The sequence below is a fragment of the Chelmon rostratus genome, chromosome 10 (genome assembly GCF_017976325.1).
Source record: "Chelmon rostratus isolate fCheRos1 chromosome 10, fCheRos1.pri, whole genome shotgun sequence".
NCBI classification, from domain to species: Eukaryota; Metazoa; Chordata; class Actinopteri; order Chaetodontiformes; family Chaetodontidae; genus Chelmon; species Chelmon rostratus.
The window spans coordinates 28910369-28922932 of record NC_055667.1 but is presented as its reverse complement, the minus strand read 5'-3'; positions in this window follow the sequence as shown (position 1 = coordinate 28922932).

Sequence of the window (12564 nt, the reverse complement as noted above, 5' to 3'; positions counted from 1 at the left end):
GTTTCACTCCTGAAACTGATTGCACACTCATGTACCTGTAGGCAGAGGGAGAGAGAGACAGGAATGAGGACAAAATTCCAGACAGAGATCATGACATGACACATTTGTGGTACATTTGTTTATTTGGTTGTGTTGTGTGTGTTTGCAGCACATGTGCTACTGATGATGCTGCTGGTGTTATCACCAGCCTGAATGTGGTCCTGGAGTACCACTGCCTGGTCCTGGAGTACCACTGCCCTGCATGTTTTAGATGTATCCCTGCTCCAGCACACCTGATTCAAATGAATGGCTCGTTATCAGGCCTCAGCAGAGCCCAGTAACGAGCTGAGCATTTGAACCAGGTGTGCTGGAGCAGGGATACATCTAAAACATGCAGGGCAGTGGCAATCCAGGTCCAGGATTGAGAAACACTGATCTATACTAAACATTCAGTAGTCACAATTTCAGTTCAAGATATCTCTCCCTTGTTTTAACTAGTTAAAACATAACTGAAGGTCACTTCAAGGGACAATATACATACTTTTAATTAATGTGAGAGACTCCCCTGCCATGTCTCGAGCCACAAATGTATTTTTTCCAACAGTGAAGTGTCTGTAGCCAATCAGATGTATTGGCATATTTCATTAAAATTATTGATTATCAAACTGTGGTATATGTATCAATATCTACTAGTGTTGTCATGATACCAACATGTATTTCAATACTTTTTGGTACTTTTCAAATTAAAAAGAATTTAAAAGGCATTTCAGAGTCTAGTGTGTGTGTGTGTGTGTGTGTGTGTGTGTGTGGTGGGGGGTGGGGGGGGGGGGGGGGGGCAGCGGGGGTCATTTCAGAGTCCAGGGAGTGTGTGCGTGTGTGTGTGGTGTGTGCGTGTGTGTGTGTGTGTGTGTGTGTGTGTGTGTTGGGGGGGGGCAGCAGGGAGTTATAGTCCAGGTTGAGTGTTTGTGTGGAGGAGGGGGAGGGCAGTGAGAGAGTTCAGCATCCTGACAGCCTGGTGGACGAAGCTGTCCCGCAGTCTGCTGGTCTTGGCCCGCAGACTCTGCAGTCTCCTCCCTGATGGCAGCAGGCCGAAGAGGCTGTGTGACGGGTGGGTGGGGTCTCTCGCAATGCAGAGGGCTTTGCGAGTGAGACGGGAGGTGTAGAGGTCGTCGAGGGGAGGGGAGAGAAGCACCGACGATCTTCTCGGCTGCTCTCACGATGCGCTGGAGGCTCTTCCTGCAGGACGTGGAGCAGGCGCCGTACCACACGGTGATGCTGCTGGTCAGGACGCTCTCGATGGTGCCTCTGTAGAAGGTGTGCATGATGGGGGCCGGGGCTCTAGCTTTCCTCAGTTTGCGGAGGAAGTAGAGGCGCTGGTTCGCTTTCTTGGTCAGCGATGTGGTGTTGGTGGTCCAGGAGAGGTCCTCAGTGACGTGCACGCCCAGGAATTTGGTGCTGCTTACCCTCTCCACTGTAGCACCATTGATGGTAAGGGGGGCATACTGGGGGCGTCTTCTCCTGAAGTCCACAACAATCTCCTTCGTCTTCTCCACATTCAGAGAGAGATTGTTGTGTTCACACCACGAGGCCAGGCGGCTCACCTCGCTCCTGTAGTCCGTCTCGTCGTCGTCATGTGTGTGTTTATTTACAGCTCTGGAAAAAAAAAATTAAGGGGCCACTTCAACTTTAGTGCAAATCAGCATGTCTACATGTATGGCAGAAAGTTACTGTAAGAATATTAATAGGCCTAATATAAAATAATATAAATGGGCTATTTAAGCCAGAGAATGTGGTAGCCAATTGCAGTGCAGCTTCATTTTTTTCCCATTTTTTTCTGTACTTTTGTCGAGATTGAAGGGGGCTGGAGTTGCTGCTTTCAGCTCTCAATGTGGCTTTTTTCATGGCTATACATATAAGTGTAGCCCTTCCACCATCAGCTCTGCATTACACTAAATAAAGCATTAAGGGTCTTCAAACTCAAATGTATAATCATAAGGTGAAAGAGACATCTCATTGTAAAGTAACTGTCTAGGGAAAAATATGACTCTCACTGTCTGGGATATATATTTAGAGGCTAACGGGCATACCTCAGGTTTTTAAACCTTACAATAATGTAAACACAAATACACAGACCTGAATAAACAGGAGACAAAACCACACAAACACTGAATCTCAGGTTAGAGTTTGTATTAACAAGATTTAAACACAAATGCAAAACCTTTAAAATGGAAAATAAAAGAAATAAAATACCTGGGGGGGGGGGGGGGGGGGGGGGGGGGGGTTAGTAAATAGTCTGTCTTTTCTGAGTGCACTCTTTGGTTAAGTTAGTTTTAGCAAGCTTGCATTTTTGGATTGTTGGCGCGCTTCAAGTTGGAGCTCATGCAGGACAACAGTACTCTCTCCACTTTACGCCATTCCTCTCCCCTCTCTTCTTCGTCTCTCTCCCGTTTCACTCATTTACGTTCTGGATAAAGTCCCGCCCCTTCCCTTAATACGATAGGTTACCAAAATTATCTGGACTTGGCACTGATTGACTATCATAACATGGTGCTATCTGACTAACCTGAAAAGTTCAAGGTCTACCCAAACCGTGGGATATTTCAACACTTTTCCAAAATACACATTTCTTCTTATTTATGGCAAAAAATTTACCCAAACAAACCATAATTTAGCAGAATTAAAGTATAAAGACTGAACTGAATTCACGTATTTCACGACACACAATGTAAACAAAAAATTAGCAGGGCACTACATAAGTTATTACCTGACTCCTGTTCATGTTCTTGCATAGAAGCTGTAAGATTGGCTGAAAGCATACAGCGCTGCTTGTGCTATGACATGATGGAGAACGACATGGAGAATGAGTTTTACTATGAGCTCCCTGATATGTTAAACATTAAAAATCTATATTTCAAATATGTATGTGGTTTAGAATGAATACAACATCTGTAGGCTTTCGAGCCGACAAAATTATCTACGTTTTAAAGTTTGAATGAAGTCTCTAGGAGGAAGTATGGCAAGGCAGCGGAAACTTGAAAAAGGCTGAAATTTGAGGAAATGTCCCCATTCATTTCTTATGGGAAATTCTTTGCAGTTTTTTTTTTTAATTATTAACGAATCCTGTCATAACTACAGAGCACACCATTCCCGATCGAGCCGCATGTTTTGATATATAGCTTGGGTTTTGGGTTTTCTCAAAAGCTGCGGGACGAGTTACGCGCCGAAATTCTGGCAGAATATGAAAAATAAGAAGAAAAAACGTGCGGGATAACAATAGTGGCTCGAGCTCTTTGAGCTATAGAGGCGAGCGGCTCGTGCATTGCCTCGTGCCACTAATAAGTAACAGCGGAGCAAAAAAATTACAACTGTAAGAGTTTAAAGTGACCTTTTCTTTGCAGTAGTGGATCTGGATGTTTATAATCAGAGAAGAACAAATAAGAACAAATGGAGCAAAAAATTACAACTGTAAAAGTTTAAAGCGACTTTTGCCCTGCAGTAGTGGATTTGGATGTTTATAATCAGAGAAGAATAGAGGTTATTGCACATAATAGCTACACATTAGATTGTACAGTCTGACAGCGGAGGAATGAATGAATGACCTGCAGTAGCGCTACTATAGGAAGAACAAGAACAATAAAGGTACAAATAAGAACAAGCAGAGCGATAAATTACAACTGTATGAGTTTAAAGTGTCTTTTGTCCTGCAGCAGTGGATCTGGATGTTTGGATGTTTTGTACTCAGAGATTATTGCACATAATAACTACACAGCAGAGTTGTCCAGTCTGACAGTGGTGGGAATGGAGGACCTGCGGTAGCGCTCCTTCCTGCACTGGGGGGGTCTCAGTCGGCCACTGAAGGAGCTGCTCAGCTCCTCTACAGTCCGCTGCAGTGGGTGAGAACTGCTGTCCATGGTGGCTGTGAGCTCGGCCAACAGCCTCCTCTCACCCACCCCCTCCACAGAGTCCAGTGGGCAGCCCAGGACACAGCCGGCCCTCCTGACCAGCTGGTTCAGTCTCTTCCTGTCCCGCTCTGTGCTGCCAGGGGCCCAGCAGACGACAGCGTAGAGGATAGCAGAGGCTACAACAGAGTCAGAAAAAGTCCTGAGCAGGAGTCTGCACACCCCGAAGGACCTCAGTCTCCTCAGGAGGTGGATGGACTCTGGCCCCTCTTGTACAGCAACACCAGCTTTCAACAGGCTTGTGTTCGCATAGGCATACGGATACATTTGAAAACGTATATTTTCTGCTATGTTTTGCCCTCTCATCAGGTGCAACAGAGATGTTAAAAAACACCTTTTAAAGTGCTGATTTTTCAATACTCCAAATCACCAGACTGCAGCAGCCCAGTTCAACCAAAGAGGAAGCTTTCCTTTGTTTTTAGAGGCCTCAAGAGGTAAAATTAACTAGTAATTCAATAGAAAGCAGAAGTTACAGAAGAGAAATGACATGTGTTTAGCAGAAATCTGTTTTTCCTGATAGTCACCTTGTGATACCTCAGATTTATCATTACAAAAACAAAAATAGTTAACTCTAAATTAAAGAGAAATGTTATTTCAACAGAAGTGTGAGATGCAGGAGGTAACTGGTCAGATATGCAAGGTAGTCGTTGGTGGAAATTTCCCCTGACAGATTTTGGACACAGCAGAAAATGGTGAGAGAGCCATAGACAGACAGAGAGAGAGAGAGAGCGGTGCCCCTGTGTCCCTGGTCACACCAGTGGGTAACCACACTCTTCATCCCACACTCTTCATCCCATGGCTCCAGACTCACACACACGCTGAAGCCAATGATATGTTGGGAAACATAGTGAGGGGGAAACCTGAGAAGGGGAAAACTGAACGAAGAAGAAAAACAATAACAAGAAAGACCAAAAAATATGGACGCCCTGTCTCTGTGTCACTGCCTGACTGCCTCACTTACAGCACATCACAGTGGTGGAAGTATTCACACTGTAGTATATGGTTTCAATGAAAGTACTAATACGGCACTGTAAAGGCCGCCTGCATTAAAAATGAGTAAAAGTATGGAAGTACAATAATGAAAACATACTTGAAGTAAAAGTACCAAATGTAGAGGAATGTTGCATTGAAAAAAATTAGATATTAACTTCTCTTGCATTAATGTAAATTATTTTGTTAATGACTGCACTTAATCATTGTTTTCATTATGAATTAATCCGTTACTTTAACCATGTGTTTATTATTGTAACCATGACAACGAAGTGCCCTTCAGCTTAACAAAGTTGGGCGGTTACAAGCAACATGTCCTCCAGTTTGGAGTACTTGTTGAAATGCTGCGGTCCTCTTTCTGGTTGTTCAGTTTTGTATTTGTATTTTGGATCGGGTCTAATATTCTCGGAGCTGCAATTCTGAATACTGTATGATTTTAATGTTTTCGGACTCAGACAATACAGTGAGAGGAGAAAATAAAATATTTACGGCCACAATATCTTCCTGTGATAAAATTTTATTCTCTGTTGTTGCTTGTTAATTCTCATTCTTTGCATCTTTTCATGTTTTCCCTTTCTTACTTTTTCTGTCACCCTTAACTTCCATTCTTCTCTTTTCTCCCTCTCTTCTCTACATTTTCATCTCTATCACATTCCCTCCTTCCCTCTTTTTGTCTTTTTCTTTGAATTTCCCACACTCCTCTTCTCTCTGTCTGCTGGCAGTCATGTGCGACGCTTACGACGGCGTCATGCTGGGTCACCACGGCACACACACACTCCCACGCGGCGTCAGTGCCTGTTATAGTGACAACGCCGCGGACAAAACCAACAACAGACAAATATATAAAAATGGGCTGAAATTCCATTTAATTTTAGGAGATTTCCACATCAGTGCTGCTCTCGTAAACCCGGTGTTTATACATGCATGTAGGTTTAGGAAAACCAGGGGAGCCAGAAAGATAAATAGACTGAATTATAACAGAAAGTTTTGGAGCCACTCATCTCCAAATAGCACGGGTACTTTTGTCACGGGTTTAAAAATAGATGTTTGAGACCACAGACGGCCTGAAGTCCCTAAAAATGTCCTCATCTCTTCTCACACAGACTGTCGTCTTTCATTTTGGCCTCACTTTTCTCGTGTTTGCTGAGCTTTTCCCACGTTTCTTTTTTTTTGTTTGTTTTTACATATTTTAAACTGTTTGTCCTCTTAAATGATTTGAGCTGTTTGGAAATGTATGGGACATGACATTTAAACGTATGATTAGAGAAAGAGGAAGGACAGGCAAGACATTCATTAAACTGAAAAAAATGTAAGGTTATATGAAAAACATGCCTTGAGCAGAGGAGGAATATGAGGAAGAAATTACATAACGTTGAAAGGTAAAAAGAACTAATGAAGACGAAGAAAAAGGTGTGTGTGTTTTAGTAAAACAAATAACACACTGACCAAAAGCTCAAGCTAACTTTAAACAAAATGTTTAAACCTTGCTGTCAGCCAACGTTTAGGATTTTTAAATATTTAAATGTTTTGTCCATTTCACATTTTCTCACCTTCATCGTCACTGTTTATTTTTCACTTTTCTTCACTTTTAACATTTTGTTTTCATGCCACATTTAACGGTTTCCCACAGTCTTTTTTTCAGCTTCTCATCTGTTTTAACTTTAAATCTGCTTGTCATTTCCATATTTGTATAATTCTTCATATTCTGCCACCTTTCAAAGCACCAAGACTAATTTCTGATGAAGAGATTAAACAATGAGCGAGAGAGAAGACTGACACAGAGACAAATGACTGGAATATAGAAAACTAAACTCTCTCTCTTGATTCCTGCTGACTCAGATTCTGGCTCACTGATTGGCGGGTTTGACTGTTTCCACGGTGATCAATGGGTTCCACAAGTCAAGGTTAGCGGTCAAGCCTGCCCGGGATCTGAACCCACAACCCACAAGCCCTTCAAAGCCAAGGCAACCAAACCAGACCAGACCTCAGAGGTTTAACACCCACACCTTGGCTCCCACTGACAAGAGAGGGAGGAGGGAGGAGGGAGGAAGGAGGAAGGAGGGGAGAGAGGGAGATGAGAGGACAGAGAGAGAAGAAAAACGAGACAGGAAAGCAAGTATAGAGAGGATGGAGAAGAAGGAGAAGAAAGGAGAGAGGGAAAAAGACTAAAAACATTTATTACTCCCCAAAACTGTGGATCAAATGGCCCTGCCCACCTAGCACAGTGATTGGTCAGGTGTGTGGAGGTGTGGCAACTTCTGTCACTTTCTGTACGCACCAACGAAAAGCAACACTACCAATGCAGTAAAGGAAGAGACTGTCCAAATGTATGGTGATCTTTTTTGTCATGGTTACAGTAACAAACACATGATTAAGGTGAGGAAACGATCGTGGTCATCATTTAAAAAGCAAAAACAAAAAACAAAATCATGTCGACCGAAAGAAAACAGGAAACAAACGGCTGTTTCTCATGTTTGTGTACTGATCCATCTGCCCGGACCGCCTCAGATTTTATCGCTTTACAACACCATGACCTGACCTCCTTTAATTACCACAAACACCACAGCGCTTTGTCATAGGCAGGTAAACATGTGATGTTTTGGAGACCCTCTGAAACAATACGGTGCATTGCAGTTCTCTCCTAAGATTATGTCTAAATGCAGAAAAGTCAATAATCGTAAATTTAAAACCCAGTTCTTGACATTATGATCACCTGCAACAGACGAGGCTGTACACTTACGTTAGGATCGCTCTCGAGGTTTGGTGAGGATGGCTGAGCTTGGCAACAATAATGGAAGTAAATTCATCTGTTTATTTCAATTACGGATCATTACAAATATGCCATGTTTTAAAACAAGCAAGTAGTCACACAGTGAGAAAAATATGTAGTCATGTGAAAAAAAAAAAATGAATGCACCTTTTACGATCGCATCACAGACCTTTGCATGAAATCGTGAGGTGCCTATTGATTTCCACACAATTTACATGGCAAGCAAGCATGGGTCTTGAACAGAACATTGCTTTCAGATATGAGCAGATGTCACTTGTCCAGGCACTGAGGAGAGGGACTGAAAGAATGGAAGAGAGAGGTAGAAGACAGGAGAGACAAGGGGAGTAAAAAGAGTGAGGTAGGAGTGGAATGACAGAGGAGGGAGGAGAGAAGGAGGAACGAGGAGGAAAAGCAAGGACAGACAGAAAGGATAAGTGACAGAGAGAGAGAGGACATGAGAATTATAGACATGGAGGAAATGAGGTCAGATCTATGCGTCAGGACATGGTGTCTATTAAAAGTAAAGACAGCTTTACACAGGGTCAGGGGTCATCCTGTCCTTCCTGATGTCACTGTCACCAGGTTACAGTCGACAAAAACACAATTCAGCTTCCTCCCAAATGGGAAAATTTGGATCCTTGGAGGTCTTAATCCGACACAGAGGCAGAAGTGATCTTCAGGTTATTGTCCTTGACCTCACTTTTGTTGGTTCTCTTTCATGTTCTGGACATCTCTGTTACTGTTTTAACTGTTTTTGTTGTTCAGATCTTAGAAAGTGCTTTCATGCTTCACAGCTCCTGAAGAAAGTTACCGTACACAGCCACATTATAACAGGCTGTAGCTACAGTAAACCTCTACATTCCTGTCTCCAACAGCCCCTCTGACAGGAAGTGAACATAGAGCTACTTCCTGCAGAGATAGGAAACAGGAAGCAGTGGGGGTAAGGAGTAGAGGCCTGACATCCTGCAGCAGAGAGGGGAGAGAAGCAGTTACCATGACATCATCTGGTCCAACCAGAGCCGAGCAGCAGGCAGAGTCCAGACGATGGTCGAAGTATGGAGCAGACCACCAGGCCTGTCCCCCGTTAGTTCACACATATGCAGGTTTAACTCTCAGAAATCATTCTGGAGACAATGGGTCCTTGATTTCACACAGAAGTGGAGAGAAGCAGCTTTACATTTCTTATTTGGTTACTGTCCATTTTTGCTGAAATGACATCTTGCAGCTTTATCAGCTGTAGCTATCAGCTAGTTAATTAGCTTTGACTCTATACTGTCTGAAACTGTCTCTGATGGACTTTTTAATATTTCTGGCTGACTTGCAGGAAAATAAAACCTGCAAAAAGCTCCTGGATATGCATTTGTTGGCGACATAGATAATATCATGCTAATTCAGTGATGTGTAAGGATCATGAAAAGGACTGAAGTTTGTGTGCCGATCAGCTGAAGAAATGCGTCTTTCTAACACTTTGCTGTTTAAATGTTTACAATAAAAATAGATTTCACGCTATTTAGATAAAGAATCTAAAGGTTCGATTAATGTAGTAAACTTTGTCGCTTTTACAAGAGAAAAGTATCAAACTACAAACAACTACAACTAGGGCAAACTATGTGTATAGCTAGCCATCTAGGCATGCTAACATTAGCCGCTTAGTTTAGACACACTAATCTAATCGTTATGCTTTTGCATGTGTATTTTTGACAGGTGATAAAAGAAACACAATCCTCCACAATCGCAGTGTGCTGGAGCAGCTTTTAGCTTTAGAACCATGTTTCTTAGCATTGGCACTAAGGAGCCCTCCACGTCCATCTAAAGCTGTAGTAGCACAACTGGCGTACAATTCATCCATGATTAAGACAGATTTAGAGGCTGAAAGACTCACGGCTGTGCAGCAATCACATGATCTTCTGTTTCGTATTAATATAACGATGGCCAGATACAGTTTCTTTGCCTGAAACTGAGTTAGTAATGTAGGCAGATGACAAACTGTGATCTTCGTAAAGGAATCGTCAGTAAAATACTCAAATCATTCTGACAAAATAAACAGATGGATACAGTAGATGTTTATTAAACCACCAAATGGGAAGACGTTTGAAGAGGAAAAGAAAATATAAAGAGAGATTCACACACGAAATCACTGCACATTCAATACAGAGGCAAGGCTTTGAGTCTCGACTGTATCTGTCATCAATTCCTATTTAATATGTGACACACACACACATACACACACACACACACACACCATTATTTCATGTTCAGCGGTCAGAGTCAGTGGAAATTTAAAAGCACATGGACATAAAATAGAAAGTTTTGGTCACTTACACACACACACACACACACACTTACAGAATAATAACACACACACAGACACACATGAATGCAAATACTGGACACACACACACACACACACACAACAGATACACAACTATCATGGAAGAATGTTTCAGGACTGTGTATACAAAGAAGTTGCACAAACTCACAAACAAGCTCATTTACAGAGTAAACCAGCTGTCATCTCACACCAGAGTCTGAAATCACACACACAGACAACCACAGACACACACACACACACACACACACACACACACACAGTTAGTGAGTCAGTGTGTAGTTGTGGTGACTGATCTGACATCTTAACCACATGTGGCCAATAAAACACCACAGAGACAAAAAGAGACGGGAAAATCCCTCGCTCGCTCTCTTTCCCTTTAACTCGTCTCTCGCTCTCTTAATCAGTCTCTCTGTCCAACACATGGATGTACAAATTCCATTCTCCCAGCCTCTCCCTGTGTTCCTCTGTGGAGTGTTTTGTTCCTCGGTGTCTATCTCCATATGCATCTTTAACGTCAGTCTCTCACAATGCATTCGCACTGTGAGCCCGATCATGAGGAAATCACCATCATGCGCTCATTCTCACAGGAGATTTATGAACATGGCTGGATTAACTTCCCAGGCGGCCCCCTTTCTCTCTGTGCAGCATTTGCAGTTTTTCAAAGCTAAAGTGCTAGCTGGTCCCGGGTTTGCCATGTGGGAATTGGATTATGCACAATAACCAACATGCAACATTTAAGCAAAAGACTGAAGTGATGAAGATTTGAGACAAGATGATCAGAGAGGGTCCTTCATCATTTTGTGCTGCTGTGTTTCCCTCCCTTTTGTCTCTCGTCTGCCTCTCCCCTGTCTGTCTATTGGAATGGCGTCATTCCGGGGCGTGGCCAACAGGTTCGGCCAGCTCCCTCGCTGATAGGGCACAGGTGTGCTCAATCATTGAATCAGGCCACCATGACTTCAGAGGTTCGACCAGTATTCATCGAGCTTTTTGCCCACCAGTGTGGTAACGACAAAGTTCTCTTCATGTGTTTAGTCTACCAGTCTGTATTGTTCCTGCTTGTGTTCGGTTACCTCATCTATTCCTGTGTTTGTGCTCAGGTGATTCTAGTTACCTGTTCTCATCTGCGCCCCGCCTGTCTGCTCTCCCTGCAAGACGTTGTGTGGAAATCCTGCCGCTCGTCCTCATCTTGACTGTGTTCGCCAGTGGACATCTCGGATTACCCAAACACCCTCCTGTGGATCTCGTTTGGACCTCGTCTGTCTGCTGTCCGTGGAGCTTGGATCGTAGGACTCCAGGACACCATTGAACTCTGCTTTTCTGTTGGAACTCTTGCCGGTTTGCTTGCTGAAGTCTCACTAAAAACTGTTTCACATACTCCTGCCTACTCTGTCTGAACTCGACATTACTCGAGTATTACATGCTGGGAGTATCCATAGGTGAACAAAAGCTGGGCTCATTGACTTCCAGTGTGTCTTTTCATTTTTCCCATCATTACACTCTTCCTCCTTTCTACTGTCCGTCCTACCGTCCATCTCTTTTCTGCACAATCTTGATTGATTCTCATCACAACAAACACTGAGTGGTTTTTTTTTTGAAGGTTAAGGTAAAAGTCAGAAATTGTGAATGAAAACCTTCAAAAGGTCTTGAACATATTAATGTTCTAATAACAAACAGGAACACTGCAGCAACTGAAACCAGCACAAAATCAACAACCTGCAAACAGAAACAGTCTAAGCACACATACATCATGTACACACACCCTGAGGGGTGTGTTAATTTCCAGCTGGGAGCAGGGGAATCCAGCCTTGTGTTATCTTTTCCAGTCAGGGTAACAAGCGGCGGGATGAGGTGTTCCCATAAAAATATACACCTCTTCCTCTCTCTCCACACACACACACACCCTTTCCGAACATCCCAAACTTCCACAGGAGTTTCCTCCTCGTTGCTCACATTCCTGTCAGTTACCTCAGCAACACACACACACTGTTAAAAACCCTTACACCAACACACACACACACACACACACACACACAGAAACATTAATAAAAAAGCTGCAAGTTAGACAAAGAGTGTGACAGCAAACGGACTGAGGCAAAAATTGGGTAAATAGAGTGAAATACAGCAAAATGTGGCAAAAAATAGTAAAAATGAGATGAGGAATGAAGGATGAAAAGATATACATAATAAAATAAAGTTCGATAGAGCGCTAAACAGTCTGGATAAGGAGGAAAGATGTTGGAAAATGATGACGGATGAAAAGGGAGATGTATGTAATATATCAGGTGATGAAGGTAAAATAATAAATGAGGTGGCCGGATGAGAGAATCCGATGAAGTAGGCAATGAAAAGTGAACAAGAAGAAGTGGTTAAAGACGAAAGAGTGAAAACAAGAGTTGACTGGTTAGAGGGAGATAGAAGGGAAAAATGGCTGAATCGGAAAAGATGACAAAGAAAGAGACAAAAAGAGGTCAACAGGAGGAAAAAAGAGAGGCAATGAGGTGAAATGATGTAAAAAAAATGGGGAGTCAAGAGGT